We start from the raw sequence: 17,089 nt of genomic DNA, 5'->3' as shown, positions 1-17,089 counted from the left end.
GGGGGCCGTAGAGTCACTGATTGCCATGAGCATAACCCCTAACGCCGCTGAGCGGAGGAATACAGTGCGACAACCACACGGCGACCACAAACCCAAGTAACATTCCCGTCTCTGCTCGAGGACGGGGGGCCGTAGAGTCACTGATTGCCGTGAGCATAACCCCTAACGCTGCTGAGCGGAGGAATACAGTGCGACAACCACACAGCGACCACAACACCCAAGTAACGTTCCCATCTCTGCTCGAGGCCGGGGGCCGTAGAGTCACTGATTGCCGTGAGCATAACCCCTAATGCCGCTGAGTGGAGGAATATGGTGCAACAACCACACGGCGATCACAACACCCAAGTAACCTTCCTGTCTCTGCTCGAGGACAGGGGGCTCTTTTGGTCTTGAAGGCGAATTGTAGGGTCGGCCATACTTTCATTAGCTGCTGCTGCACAGCGATTCCTGATCTTTTTTTTATGCTGTTTTGATTCCTCACGAAAAAATGTCTCAATGTAAAATGCACCATAAAGAGGACAATCCGGGAAAGCAAGCAGAGATCTGGAAAGTTGGCAGAACTTTATTATACATCGCGTTTCAAGTGATTCCACAAATGTTTTTTTCCTCTGATTTTCCTGAATGCAGACGAGTCTTACAACTCCCAATCAACGACTGTTGGAGCATAAATCACATTTATGGGATAAATCTAACAATGAGATCACAATTTTATTTCACAACTAAAAAGACCTCAGAAAGCAGCAGATCGAGAGTCCGGATTTCTTGGCGGTTGTGAAGATCTGCAGCGTTAGACGTCACATTACCGACACCAGGAAACTCCTCAGGCTGAGTCCACATGTCACTGGACCCTTCTGTGATTTCACCTCCACAATTATTTTAGCATACGCTCTCTTAATCCAATGAATTTGGCAGAACCTTCCTCATTATTCCTTTATCTGCAGGAACCTTCCTCATTATTCCTTTATCTGCGCAATCCCATCTGTGCTCTATCCGCAACAAATCTCTTCACAGTACAATGATCAATCTTCAGTTATCGTGAAAGATCTAATTGTTTTCACACCTTGTCCGAGGCATTGCGCTATGTGACGCTTCTCGGCAGCAGAGATCCTTTTTCTTTCCCATATTTTTCAGCAGCTGCTTAATAATGTGGTACACTCGTCTTAAGGATTTTCTTTTAATTTGGCACCTGGCAACTAATCACAGGGGTCTGTGATTGTCCGTTGTCCAAAGACCCCAAGACACAAACTGTCCCTGATATTATTAGAAAAACAAAAAATGACTTATTTGATGGCACTGACATCCAATCTGCAGAATCATTTTGGAACGCGGCGTACAGTAGTGAAGTTTCATTCACACAAGACAAGACTGGCCCTTTAAGGTTTCCTGGAGTTGTGTGTCAATCATGACTCCTTGTGAGACATTTCAGAATCTGTCACAACCTGAACAGTGGACGATGCGCAGCTGCTCATATGTGGGCGCCATTCGTCAGAACTAGTTGTAGCCATGATAAGACCCACATCATCTTTTTGTTTATTATTTTGAAATAAAAGTGAATCAATTGCAAACCAAGAACGTGGGTCTCCTGGAACCGCATAAATGTGGGTCCTTCTGATGCTATTTAAACGGACTGTTCACTTTTAAACAGCTGATTTTTCCACAATGAACATCCAGCTCAAGATTTCGGCTGGAACCAGACCATGGACTTTGGCCGACACACAAATTGTTCAGCCAGAGATCGTTCTGCACAGAATAATGCAGGAGAATCGGGTCTCATTGGTGTCCCTAAGGTGCCGCATAAAAGTTGAAATAAGTTGGAACTCATTGGATTTTTGGGCCTGGCATGCCGCAGTCCCATAAGAGCCTTAATGTGACGCCATTCTCCTGTATTGTGCTGTAATGTAGTAGCTGCATAGAGTGATTTTTGGCCTGTTCCTGTCTAGTCCCAGCCTTTGCTCCAGACTTAACATTGCGTGTCTATATATATATATATATATACTGATCAAAAAAATAAAGTGAACCTGGAAATTATAGGCCAGTAAGTCTAACCTCTATTGTTGGTAAAATATTTGAAGGGTTTCTGAGGGATGTTATTCTGGATTATCTCAATGAGAAGAACTGTTTAACTCCATATCAGCATGGGTTTATGAGAAATCGCTCCTGTCAAACCAATCTAATCAGTTTTTATGAAGAGGTAAGCTATAGGCTGGACCACGGTGAGTCATTGGACGTGGTATATCTCGATTTTTCCAAAGCGTTTGATACCGTGCCGCACAAGAGGTTGGTACACAAAATGAGAATGCTTGGTCTGGGGGAAAATGTGTGTAAATGGGTTAGTAACTGGCTTAGTGATAGAAAGCAGAGGGTGGTTATAAATGGTATAGTCTCTAACTGGGTCGCTGTGACCAGTGGGGTACCGCAGGGGTCAGTATTGGGACCTGTTCTCTTCAACATATTCATTAATGATCTGGTAGAAGGTTTACACAGTAAAATATCGATATTTGCAGATGATACAAAACTATGTGAAGCAGTTAATACAAGAGAAGATAGTATTCTGCTACAGATGGATCTGGATAAGTTGGAAACTTGGGCTGAGAGGTGGCAGATGAGGTTTAACAATGATAAATGTAAGGTTATACACATGGGAAGAAGGAATCAATATCACCATTACACACTGAACAGGAAACCACTGGGTAAATCTGACAGGGAGAAGGACTTGGGGATCCTAGTTAATGATAAACTTACCTGGAGCAGCCAGTGCCAGGCAGCAGCTGCCAAGGCAAACAGGATCATGGGGTGCATTAAAAGAGGTCTGGATACACATGATGAGAGCATTATACTGCCTCTGTACAAATCCCTAGTTAGACCGCACATGGAGTACTGTGTCCAGTTTTGGGCACCGGTGCTCAGGAAGGATATAATGGAACTAGAGAGAGTACAAAGGAGGGCAACAAAATTAATAAAGGGGATGGGAGAACTACAATACCCAGATAGATTAGCGAAATTAGGATTATTTAGTCTAGAAAAAAGACGACTGAGGGGCGATCTAATAACCATGTATAAGTATATAAGGGGACAATACAAATATCTCGCTGAGGCTCTGTTTATACCAAGGAAGGTGACGGGCACAAGGGGGCATTCTTTGCGTCTGGAGGAGAGAAGGTTTTTCCACCAACATAGAAGAGGATTCTTTACTGTTAGGGCAGTGAGATTCTGGAATTCCTTGCCTGAGGAGGTGGTGATGGCGAACTCAGTCGAGGGGTTCAAGAGAGGCCTGGATGTCTTCCTGGAGCAGAACAATATTGTATCTTACAATTATTAGGTTCTGTAGAACAGAGGTCCCCAACTCCAGTCCTCAAGGCCCACCAACAGGTCATGTTTTCAGGATTTCCTTTGCATTGCACAGGTGATGTAATTATTACCTGGGCAAGACTAAGGAAATCCTGAAAACATGACCTGTTGGTGGGCCTTGAGGACTGGAGTTGGGGATCTCTGCTGTAGAAGGACGCAGATCTGGGGATTTATTATGATGGAATAGAGGCTGAACTGGATGGACAAATGTCTTTTTTCGGCCTTACTATGTTACTAATAAAATCCTAGATATCACCAAATGAAAAATTCCAGTTGCAAATCTTTATTCATTACATAGCGAAATGCGTTGAGAATAAAAAAACATAAACATGATCAACTTAAATCACAACTAATATCCTACGGAGGTCTGGATTTGAAATGATACTCAAAATCAAAGTGGAAAATCAAATGACAAGCTGATCCAACTTCAGTGGAAAAGCCTCAAGACAAGAAATGATGTTCCTTAGCGTGTGTGGTCACCACGTGCCTGTGACCTCCCTATAACACCTGGGCATGCTCATGATGAGGCGGGGGGGGGGGGTGGGGGGGCGGGATGTTTTCCTGTGGAATTTCCCAGACCTAGATTAAAGCATCAGACAACTTCTGGACAGTCTGTGCATCGTGGCTGTGAGGACACAGCATTTTATCTTAATTAACCAGACGTCTTTTTTCAGCAAGTCAGGAGGAATAGGCAGTTATCTATATGTTGACTTTTGAATTTGTGTTTCTTTCTGGTTGGTCAAGAAAACAGACTTTTGTTCATGTAAGGCTACTTTCACATTAGCGTCGGTACGAGGCCGTCACGCTGCGTCGGCCCGACGTACCGACGCATACTGTGCAAGCGCCGCACAACGGGGCCAGCGGATGCATTTTTCCAGCACATCCGCTGCCCCATTGTGAGTTGCGGGGAGGTGGGGGCGGAGTTCCGGCCACGCATGCGCGGTCGGAAATGGCGGAGACAACGCAGCAAAAAACGTTACATGTAACGTTTTTTGCTGCCGGCGGTCCACCACAACACGGCGCAACCGTCGCATGACGGTTGCGACGTGTGGCAAAGCGTCGCAATGCGACGCTAATATTAGTCAATGGAGAAAAAACGCATCCAGCAAACAATTTTGCAGTATGCGTTTTTTCTCCAAAACGACGCATTGCGACGTGCAGTGCACGACGCAAGTGAGAAAGTAGCCTAAGCCTGTAATATTGACTTGTAAGTTGACAATTTGTTGTAACATACCGTGCTCTTATCCTGGATGATTAGTGATACAGGGTCATGGAAAAATTATGTTTGCTGATATGTTGATTACACATTGTCCAGGTCAGTTATTGTTGACTTGCAAAATAGAGCAGGAAAAACTATGCAAAAAAATTACATAAACAATGCTAGTTGGTCTGATCACTATTCTTCCCCTTTGCATGTGAGTGCTGGGTGAAGGACAGTTGCTAACTATAAAAAGATCCAATGAACCATAGACTCTACAGGACAGCAGCCAAGACATCATGGCTCCATCACGAGTGACACAGATTTGTCATTCTGCAATCTACAGGATGCCCACTTAGGGGACCACGGCCCTGGCTGGAATAATACAGATCTGCTCCATTGACTATCACTAATCCATGGATACATTTGGGGTAGTCAGGATTTGGACCCACCGGTTGCCTGAGCCCCATGAATACATTTGTGGGGGCCAGGAATAGGACCCGCCTCTCACCTGGCTTCTTGGAGCTGTATGGAGAAGCCAGGTTTTGACCCTCTGGTCAACTGGCATTTTACCTCAATGGACTGTCATTTTCCTAACCTTGTCGTTACCTCCTCTCTGTGCGTGCCACAGGTGGGGTTGTTGGACATGGAAGCTCTGAAGTAACAACTGTTCTTATCCTGGCGAGTCAGCGGAAAGGTGAGGCTCTGTAATGTGCACCATCTTGGGGTATTTTGCTGGGACTGTTCTATGTGTTATTTGCCAGTTTTGTGGTTTAATAAAGCATTGCCACACTGCTTTACCCTCACCCTGTGTTGTCTGAGTAGCCTTATGCCCACGATGAAAGGAGAGCGGGCGTTCAGTGGGATGATCCCCGGTCCATACAGCTTCGGCTAGCGGACCAGGGCGCCCATTGACCCCTGTGTCTCCACAGTGGCATTGATGGATGGAACATCATAATCATTCATCATAGTCATCATAATGTCCCAGATGTGCTTGATTGGATTCAGATCTGGGGAACGGGTGGGCCGGTCCATAGCATCAATGTTTTCATCATGCAGGAACTCCTGACATGCTTCAGCCACATGAGGTCTAGCATTGTCCTGCATCAGAAGGAACCCAGGACCCACCGCACCAGCATATGGTCTCACAATGGGTCTGAGGATCTCATCCTGGTAACTAATGGCAGTCAGGCTACCTCTGGCGAGCACATGGGGGGCTGTGCATCCCTCCAAAGAAATGCCCCCACACCATTACTGACCCACTGCCAAACCGGTCATGGTGAAGGATGTTGCAGGCAGCAGATCGCTCTCTATGGCGTCTCCAGACTCTGTCACACGGGCTCAGGGTGAACCTGCTCTCATCTGTGAAGAGCACAAGGCGCCAATGTCAAATCTGCCAAACTTCGTGTTCTCTGCAAATCCCAATCTCCCTGCACAATGTTGGGCTGCAAGCTTGTGGATATTGGGCCCTCATACTACCTTCATGGAGTCTGTTTCTGACCGTTTGAGCAGACACATGGATGTTAGTGGCCGCTGGAGGGCTCTGGCAGTGCTACTGTTTCTCCTTGCACAAAAAAAGGAGGTAACGGTCCTGCTGCTGGGTTATTGCCCTCCTACGCCCCCCTCCACGTCTCCTGGTGTACTGGCCTGTGTCCTGGTATCTGCTCCATGCTCTGGACACTGTACTGAAAGACACCGCTATAGGTTTTTGCACAGCTTGCATTGATGTGCCATTCTGGATGAGCTGCTCTACCTGAGCAACTTCTGTGAGTTGTAGACACCGTCTCATGGTACTGTACCTCTGGGGGTGAGAGCAATAATAAAATGCCAAAGTGACCAAAACAGCCAAAAAGGATGAGAACAGAGAAATGGTCTGTGGTCAGCCCCTGCAGAGCTGCTCCTTTATAGGAGCTAATTGCCGATCATTTCAACCTGTTGTCTCATCCATTTACATAGGAGCAGGAGAAACTGATTCACAATCGGTGATGCTTCATAACTGGACAGGTTGATTTCACAGACAGTGTGATTGACTTGGAGTTACATTGTGCTGTTTAAGTGTTCTCTGTATTTTGTCAGCAGTGTGTATACCTGGTGGCTCCTATGATGGCCATGGACTGCTCGGGCTGGAGCATTGTGGTACCATATATGATCTTCATCCTTCATTACTCGTACATTAGTCTGCACCCCATATAGAAAAGCATTTATCCCACACCAGGGCATCTTTTAGTTATTTGAGAGCTTTGTGGATGTGAGGCGGTGTTGCCCCTTTAAATTGTGAATTTCCTGCTTAAAGGCGCAGACAGGTAGGAGTTTCAGGAGTCGCTCTGCATGGAGTGCACCATGATCCAGACACTGATCTCTTCCACCCTACTGCAAAATAATGTCAGGTGCCAATCCCGAGGAGGAAAAACGCTGCAGATTTGCAAAAAAAGAAGTGACATGCTACTTCTTTTAATCCGCAGCGGATTTTCCGGAAAGAGTGCACAGCTTTTTTTTTTTCTCATTGATTTACATTGTACTGTAAATCAATTGCGGATCTGCAACGTTTCTGCACCGCAAAAAACGCTGCGGATCCGCAGAGAATCCGCAACGTGTGCACATAGCCTGACCGTCACCGGGATTGGGGGCGTCCGTTTTCCCCTGCCGATGGCCCGGGTTTTTATAGATTGGGGTGCCGGGAGTAGGGTGAAGGAAGTGGGGGTGTCCGAAACCTACCCGCAAACGTTTTGTTGGGAACTGATTTGGGGAGGATGTTTGCTTATTATATCTCTGACACCCCTCCCCGATCTGATACTGATGGTAATGTTAATGCTACTGATGTGAATGTCAATGCTGTACCTGATAATGATGTATCTGGAGGTACAGGAGGACTCAGCCATGGCACCCTGCGGGGTGATATTGCTGAGGACCACCTAACAGGAGCAAGCGTCAGTGCTAAAAGGGATGGGGAGAGGCACGGAAATCATGGAGCAGGTGATGCAGTGCAACTGACCAGTGTCACAAAGGAAGGTGACCTGGCTGATGGTAGCCGCCCCATAATTAACACTGCTCCTGACATTGGAGGGGAGGTTGTACCCATAGTCGGGCACGCAGATGGGACTGTTATTCCCTGGGAAGACGGCCTATATAGCCGCTGTCACCTGCAGTCAGAGTGCCCAGAATGCAAGTAATGCCCTGCCTTCTGGACCTTCCTCAGCCAGAGGAATTACAACCAGTTACGGACCCAAAGCAGGTCCCAGAGGGTCCCCATGAGGATGGGACCTTAACGTAACTTCTGGCTGCCTCCAACCAAGAGTTCCAGGCAGCTCTGCACTCCGATGCTAGCCTGGAGCCATTGAGGAACCTCACTGAGAAGCTCACCTCCAAGACTGATAAGGAGAGGGTATTCTGGGAACAAGGGAGGTTGTACCGGGAGGTGGTTTCCTGTAAACCCGAACAGGAGTGGTTGAGGGAGAGACAGCTGGTCTTAACCTATCAATTTAGGGATAAGTTGTTGCGGATTGCCCATGAGATACCCCTCGCTGGACACTTGAGGATCAGCAAAACTAAGGCCCGGCTGTCTCACCACTTCTATTGGCATGAAATGGGGACAGATGTGGCAACTACTGCCCCTCCTGTATCACATGTCAAAGAGCGGGAAATTCAGGGCCTGCTTCTAAAGCTCCCCTGATCTCTTTGCCAGTGATAGAGGAGCCCTTCCAGAGGATCGCGGTGGACATTGTGGGCCATCTGGCCATCCCCAGCAGCTCTGGAAGCGTTTCATCCTCACTGTAGTAGACTACGCTACCCGGTACCTAGAAGCAGTACCTCTGTCCTCAATTAGGCATTTACGGCTACCAGAAACGTGGGAAATTAATTTCTGTTCACCAGCAAATCACAGATATACCGTGTGTGGACTCTAAAAAAAACGGTAAAATCACAAGGGAAAAAATAATGCCAATGTCATTGGCCTGCGAGCTTCCAGGCCGAAGATATGAAGGAAAGGAGTTATTGATAACTTTCCAAAATAGGTGTACTTCCCAGAAAACAGCCCATATGTGAGGTCAGCAAAGTGGCCGAAGCATAAAACAGGATCGTCCATCTTTGGTGCAATCATTCAGAGCAAGGAGAGAAAGCTGGACACCATGCTGTGGTACTGGATCATTTCAATGGGATCTCTCCTCCCCTTTATCGACAACTCATACCTGTGACTGAGATTTAGTAAGTTTTGTATTTTTATCCCTTTTATTTCATAACTGTTAACCCCTTTCTGACATTGGACATACTATTCCGTCCATGTGGGGTGGACCCTAATTCCCAAGGACGGAATAGTACGTCATAGCGATCGGCCGTGCTCACGGGGGGAGCGCGGCCGATCGCGGCCGGGTGTCAGCTGCCTATCGCAGCTAACATCCGGCACTATGTGCCAGGAGCGGTCTCGGACCGCCCCCGGCACATTAACCCCCGGCACACTGCGATCAAACATGATCGCGGTGTGCCGGCGGTATAGGGAAGCATCGCACAGGGAGGGGGCTCCCTGCAGGCTTCCCTGAGACCCCCGCAGCAACGCGATGTGATCACGTTGCTGCGAGGGTCTCTTACCTCCTCCTTGCAGGCCCGGATCCAAGATGGCCACCGCATCCGGGTCCTGCAGGGAGGTGGCTTCACTGCGCCTGCTCAGAGCAGGCGCCGGGAAGCATAGGAAAAGTGCACGTCAGATCGCTGATCTGACACAGTGCTCAACAAAGTGTCAGATCAGCGATCTTACACTATAACATGATACCCCCCCCCCCCCAGGGGCAATGTTATAGTGTAAAACTATATCACTAGTTAACCCCTTCAGTGAACACCGTAAAAAAAAAAAAGAGGCAAAAAACAACGCTTTATTCTCATACCGCCAAACAAAAAGTGGAATAACACGCGATTAAAATGACACATATAAATAACCATGGTACTGCTGAAAACGTCATCTTGTCCCGCAAAAAAAAAGCTGCCATACAGCATCATCAGCGAAAAAATAAAAAAGTTATAGTCCTCAGAATAAAGCGATGCAAAAATAATTATTTTTTCTATAAAAGTTTTTATCGTATAAAAGCGCCAAAACATAAAAAAATGATATAAATGAGGTGTTGCTGTAATCGTACTGACCCGAAGAATAAAACTGCTTTATCAATTTTACCAAACGCGGAACGGTATAAACGCCTCCCCCCAAAAAAATTCATGAATAGCTGGTTTTTGGTCATCCTGCCTCACAAAAATCGGAATAAAAAGCGATCAAAAAATGTCACGTGCCCAGAAATGTTACCAATAAAAACGCCAACTCGTCCCGCAAAAAACAAGACCTCACATGACTCTGTGGACTCAAATATGGAAAAATTATAGCTCTCAAAATGTGGTAACGCAAAAAATATTTTTTGCAATAAAGTCTTTCAGTGCGTGACGGCTGCCAATCATAAAAATCCGCTAAAAAACCCGCTATAAAAGTAAATCAAACCCCCCTTCATCACCCCCTTAGTTAGGGAAAAATTAAAAAAATGTATTTATTTCCATTTTCCCATTAGGGTTAGGGCTAGGGTTAGGGCTAGGGTTAAGGCTACAGTTAGGGTTAGGGCTAGGGTTAGGGTTGGGGCTATGGTTAGAGCTAAGGTTAGGGCTAGGGTTGGGGCTAGGGTTAGGGCTAGGGTTAGGGTTGGGGCTAGGGTTAAGGCTACAGTTAGGGTTGGGGCTAAAGTTAGGGCTAGGGTTAGGATTACATTTACGGTTGGGAATAGGGTTGGGATTAGGGTTAGGGGTGTGTCAGGGTTAGGGGTGTGTTTAGGGTTACCATTGAGATTAGGGTTAGGGGTGTGTTTGGATTAGGGTTTCAGTTATAATTGGGGGGTTTCCACTGTTTCGGCACATCAGGGGCTTTCCAAACGCGACATGGCGTCCGATCTCAATTCCAGCCAATTCTGTGTTGAAAACGTAAAACAGCGCTCCTTCACTTCCGAGCTCTCCCATGCGCCCAAACAGGGGTTTACCCCAACATATGGGGTATCAGCGTACTCAGGACAAATTGGAGAACAACTTTTGGGGTCCAATTTCTCCTGTTACCCTCGGAAAAATACAAAACTGGGGGCTAAAAAATAATTTTTGTGGGAAAAAAAAGATTTTTTTATTTTCACGGATCTGCGTTATAAACTGTAGTGAACACTTGGGGGTTCAAAGCTCTCACAACACATCTAGATAAGTTCCTTGGGGGGTCTAGTTTCCAAAATGGTGTCACTTGTGGGGGGTTTCTACTGTTTAGGTACATTAGGGGCTCTGCAAACGCAATGTGACACCTGCAGACCATTCCATCTAAGTCTGCATTCCAAATGGCGCTCCTTCCCTTCCGATCCCTCCCATGCGCCCAAACGGTGGTTCCCCCCCACATATGGGGTATCAGCGTACTCAGGACAAATTGGAGAACAAGTTTGGGGGTCCAATTTCTCCTGTTACCCTCGGGAAAATACAAAACTGGGGGCTAAAAAATAATTTTTGTGGGAAAAAATTTTTGTTTTATTTTTACGGCTCTGCATTATAGTTACAGGTAGATATTAAGGTTGAAGGAAGACTATAAGTCCATCTAGTTCAAACATTATAAACTTCTGTGAAGCTCTTGATGCGTCAAAGTGCTCACCACACCTCTAGATAAGTTCCTTAGGGGGTCTACTTTCCAAAATGGTGTCACTTGTGGGGGGTTTCAATGTTTAAGCACATCAGGGGCTCTCCAAACGCAACATGGTGTCCCATCTTAATTCCTGTCAATTTTGCATTGAAAAGTCAAACGGCGCTCCTTCCCTTCCGAGCTCTGCCATGCGCCAAACAGTGGTTTACCCCCACATATGGGGTATCAGCGTACTCAGGAAAAATTGTACAACAACTTTTCGGGTCCAATTTTTTCTCTTACCCTTGGGAAAATGAAAAATTGGGGGCGAAAATATAATTTTTGTGAAAAAAATGTGATTTTTTATTTTTACATTTCTGCATTATAAACTTCTGTGAAGCAGTTGGTGGGTCAAAGTGCTCACCACACCTCTAGATAAGTTCCTTAGGGGGTCTACTTTCCAAAATGGTGTCACTTGTGGGGGGTTTCAATGTTTAGGCACATCAGTGGCTCTCCAAACGCAACATGGCGTCCCATCTCAATTCCAGTCAATTTTGCATTGAAAAGTCAAATGGCGCTCCTTCCCTTCCGAGCTTTCCCATTCGCCCAAACAGTCGTTTACCCCCACATATGGGGTATCGGTGTACTCAGGACAAATTGTACAACAACTTTTGGGGTCCATTTTCTCCTGTTACCCTTGGTAAAATAAAACAAATTGGAGCTGAAGTACATTTTTTGTGAAAAAAAGTTAAATGTTCATTTTTATTTAAACATTCCAAAAATTCCAGTGAAACTCCTGAAGGGTTAATAAACTTCTTGAATGTGGTTTTGAGCACCTTGAGCGGTGCAGTTTTTAGAATGGTGTCACACTTGGGTATTTTCTATCATATAGACCCCTCAAAATGACTTCAAGTGTGAGATGGTCCCTAAAAAAAAATGGTGTTGTAAAAATGAGAAATTGCTGGTCAACTTTTAACCCTTATAACTCCCTAACAAAAAAAAATTTGGTTCCAAAATTGTGCTGATGTAAAGTAGACATGTGGGAAATGTTACAGTGGTCAGAATTGTAAAAATTGGCCCGGTCATTGACGTGCAAACCACCCTTGGGGTGAAGGGGTTAATACATATTTGTATTTTGTAAATTTTGTAATCTCATTGTATCTTTTATAAACACTGCCGATTCTTCCAGAGTAAAATAAAAAATTTGCTAGCTTCTTTCTTCTTGTTCTATGAGCGATCCACCATGTACTCCGCACAAATTCACGTTAGCAAACGTGTGTCCAATCTACCTATAAGGGGCCGGTGGTGGCAGCATAGTTTCCGTATTTATGTGGTGTTTTGGACTTGATGGTAGTTAGAAACACGTGTGCACAACCGTATGAGGTGCACGGCTAGGTTCCCAAACCGTAATCGGCAAATAATACAAAACCCGGCACTCAACTTTGTGGTGTGAAGAAACGAAAGATTATCCCAAAACAGAAAATGTTTCGGTCCCACAGTTGGACCTTCATCAGTAACGTTTACTGGGACAATGTATAGATTCAAGTGGCTATATGGCCTGCCCGGAGGTTGCTACCAATATAGTATTGGATATCCAGAGAGAAAAGTTACAGCCTATATAGGTGCTGTCATTGCGGCGTCCACCGCTGAATAGCAGGTGACCTGCATCACAATAGCACCTAAGGGTGTGAACTCTTCATTAAACCTACATTCAAATGAACCAATCATGGATTTCTAATTATTTTGCCCCACCTTCCCCTGCTGACACGTAGCTTGCCTGAAGAATGTCTTGTTTTTGGCCTCCTCTTACTGACTGCTCCAATTCCTCCATTTGCAGCTGCTGAATGTCCACCATAGGCCATTTTTATACCTCCCTAAATGGGCTGACTCCCCCCACAGGGCCGTGGTCACCACCTGGCGCAAGCACCTGTGCGAGTGCCGTGTGCCTGGACAGGTGGGTGCGCCCACTCTTGGGCGACGGCACTGGCACAGGGTCCCTCATAGTACAATGAAGTGTCTCTGACGGTGGTGGAGCACAACCAATGTCAGACACACCGTCGTAATATGAGGGGCCCTGTGCCAGTACCACCGCCCACGAAAGAGTGTCCCCCCCAGCTCGAACAGTGCTCTACCACTTGTAATACTTACCTCTCCCAGCTCCATCACTGTGTAGTCTGTGCTGGTAAATCCTTCAGTGGCACTGCCATTTGTTGAAATGATAGATGATAGATGATAGTCAAAATATACAGGGGCCCTGGCCTCCATTTAGACCAGTTAATACTTTGCGCCAACTACCACTGCCTGCTACTCCGCAGACGAGCCCACCCCTGTACCTCGCTATGCCGCCCGGTTAGTCCTGTTAGGCTAGGGTCACATTGCGTTAGGGCAGTCCGTTTAGCGCATAGCGCTACGGACTGCGCTAACGCAATATCCCAGCTGCAAGCAGCGTTCGCGGTCCGTCACTCAAATGACGGCACATCGCTAGCGCACGCCCAATGTGGGCGTGCGCTAGCGATGCGTTCGCCATTACAATCAATGGTGGCGTTAACGGACTGCGTTACACCGCGTTATGCCGCGGTGTAACGTAGTCCGTTAAACATACCGCCATAACGCAGTGTGACCCTAGCCTTACCAATTTTGAACTGCTTTTAGCCTACTTTTGTATTTGGGCCTACTAACTGTGTCTGCCACTCATTACAGTTGTCGTCCACTGTACATTCTCTGTCCGTCCTCCATACGTCATCTCTGTCCGTCCTCTGTACGTTATCTCTGTCCGTCCTCTGTACGTCATCTCTGTCCGTCCTCTGTACGTTATCTCTGTCCGTCCTCTGTACGTTATCTCTGTCCGTCTTCCATACGTCATCTCTGTCCGTCCTCCGTACGTTATCTCTGTCCGTCCTCTGTACGTTATCTCTGTCCGTCCTCTGTACATTCTCTGTCCGTCCTCTGTACATTCTCTGTCCGTCCTCTGTACATTCTCTGTCCGTCCTCTGTACATTCTCTGTCCGTCCTCTGTACATTCTGTCCGTCCTCTGTACATTCTCTGTCCGTCCTCCATACGTCATCTCTGTCCGTCCTCTGTACGTTATCTCTGTCCGTCCTCTGTACGTTATCTCTGTCCGTCCTCTGTACGTTATCTCTGTCCGTCCTCTGTACGTTATCTCTGTCCGTCCTCTGTACGTTATCTCTGTCTTTCCTCTGTCCATTATCTCTGTCCGTCCTCTGTACCTTATCTCTGTCCGTCCTCTGTACATTATCTCTGTCCGTCCTCTGTACATTATTATCTCTGTCCATCCTATGTACGTTATCTCTGTCCGTCCTCTGTACGTTATCTCTGTCTGTCCTCTGTACGTTATCTCTGTCCTTCCTCTGTCCATTATCTCTGTCCGTCCTCTGTACGTTATCTCTGTCCGTCCTCTGTACGTTATCTCTGTCCTTCCTCTGTCCATTATCTCTGTCCGTCCTCTGTACATTCTCTGTCCGTCCTCTGTACGTTATCTCTGTCTGTCCTCTGTACGTTATCTCTGTCCGTCCTCTGTCCATTATCTCTGTCCGTCCTCTGTACATTCTGTGTCCTTCCTCTGTACATTATCTCTGTCCGTCCTCTGTACATTATCTCTGTCCGTCCTTTGTCCATTATCTCTGTCCGTCCTCTGTACATTCTCTGTCCGTCCTCTGTACGTTATCTCTGTCCGTCCTCTGTACGTTATCTCTGTCCTTCCTCTGTCCATTATCTCTGTCCGTCCTCTGTACATTCTCTGTCCGTCCTCTGTACGTTATCTCTGTCTGTCCTCTGTACGTTATCTCTGTCCGTCCTCTGTCCATTATCTCTGTCCGTCCTCTGTACATTCTGTGTCCTTCCTCTGTACATTATCTCTGTCCGTCCTCTGTACATTATCTCTGTCCGTCCTTTGTCCATTATCTCTGTCCGTCCTCTGTACATTCTCTGTCCGTCCTCTGTACATTATCTCTGTCCGTCCTCTGTACATTATCTCTGTCCGTCCTCTGTACATTATTATCTCTGTCCATCCTCTGTACGTTATCTCTGTCCGTTCTCTGTACATTATCTCTGTCCGTCCTCTGTACGTTATCTCTGTCCTTCCTCTGTACATTATCTCTGTCCGTCCTCTGTACGTTATCTCTGTCCTTCCTCTGTCCACTATCTCTGTCCGTCCTCTGTACGTTTTCTCTGTCCGTCCTCTGTACGTTATCTCTGTCCGTCCTCTGTACATTATCTCTGTCCGTCCTCTGTACGTTATTATCTCTGTCCATCCTCTGTACATTCTCTGTCCGTCCTCTGTACATTCTCTGTCCGTCCTCTGTACATTCTGTCCGTCCTCTGTACATTCTCTGTCCGTCCTCTGTACATTCTCTGTCCGTCCTCTGTACATTCTCTGTCCGTCCTCTGTACATTCTGTCCGTCCTCTGTACATTCTCTGTCCGTCCTCAGTACGTTATCTCTGTCTGTCCTCTGTACGTTATCTCTGTCCGTCCTCTGTACGTTATTATCTCTGTCCATCCTCTGTACATTCTCTGTCCGTCCTCTGTACATTCTCTGTCCGTCCTCTGTACATTCTGTCCGTCCTCTGTACAATCTCTGTCCGTCCTCTGTACATTCTGTCCGTCCTCTGTACATTCTCTGTCCGTCCTCTGTACATTCTCTGTCCGTCCTCTGTACATTCTGTCCGTCCTCTGTACATTCTCTGTCCGTCCTCCATACGTCATCTCTGTCCGTCCTCTGTACGTTATCTCTGTCCGTCCTCTGTACGTTATCTCTGTCCGTGCTCTGTACATTCTCTGTCCTTCCTCTGTACATTATCTCTGTCCATCCTCTGTACATTCTCTGTCCGTCCTCTGTACATTCTGTCCGTCCTCTGTACATTCTCTGTCCGTCCTCTGTACATTCTCTGTCCGTCCTCTGTACATTCTGTCCGTCCTCTGTACATTCTCTGTCCGTCCTCCATACGTCATCTCTGTCCGTCCTCAGTACGTTATCTCTGTCCGTCCTCTGTACGTTATCTCTGTCCGTCTTCTGTACGTTATCTCTGTCCGTCCTCTGTACGTTATCTCTGTCCGTCCTCTGTACGTTATCTCTGTCCGTCCTCTGTACGTTATCTCTGTCCGTCCTCTGTACGTTATCTCTGTCCGTCCTCTGTACATTCTCTGTCCGTCCTCTGTACATTCTGTCCGTCTTCTGTACATTCTCTGTCCGTCCTCCGTACGTCATCTCTGTCCGTCCTCTGTACGTTATCTCTGTCCGTCCTCTGTACGTTATCTCTGTCCGTCCTCTGTACGTTATCTCTGTCCGTCCTCTGTACGTTATCTCTGTCCGTCCTCTGTACATTCTCTGTCCTTCCTCTGTACATTATCTCAGTCCGTCCTCTGTACATTATCTCTGTCCGTCCTCTGTACATTATCTCTGTCCGTCCTCTGTACATTCTCTGTCCGTCCTCTGTACATTCTGTCCGTCTTCTGTACATTCTCTGTCCGTCCTCCGTACGTCATCTCTGTCCGTCCTCTGTACGTTATCTCTGTCCGTCCTCTGTACGTTATTTCTGTCCGTCCTCTGTACGTTATCTCTGTCCGTCCTCTGTCCATTATCTCTGTCCGTCCTCTGTACATTCTCTGTCGGTCCTCTGTACATTATCTCTGTCCGTCCTCTGTACATTATCTCTGTCCGTCCTCTGTACATTATTATCTCTGTCCATCCTATGTACGTTATCTCTGTCCGTCCTCTGTACGTTATCTCTGTCCGTCCTCTGTATGTTATCTCTGTCCGTCCTCTGTACGTTATCTCTGTCCTTCCTCTGTCCATTATCTCTGTCCGTCCTCTGTACATTCTCTGTCCGTCCTCTGTACGTTATCTCTGTCCGTCCTCTGTACATTCTCTGTCCGTCCTCTGTACATTATCTCTGTCCGTCCTCTGTACATTCTCT

The sequence above is a fragment of the Ranitomeya imitator genome, chromosome 7 (genome assembly GCF_032444005.1).
Source record: "Ranitomeya imitator isolate aRanImi1 chromosome 7, aRanImi1.pri, whole genome shotgun sequence".
NCBI lineage: Eukaryota > Metazoa > Chordata > Amphibia > Anura > Dendrobatidae > Ranitomeya > Ranitomeya imitator.
The sequence above is the reverse complement of the archived record's forward strand: the minus strand, read 5'-3'. Positions refer to the sequence as shown.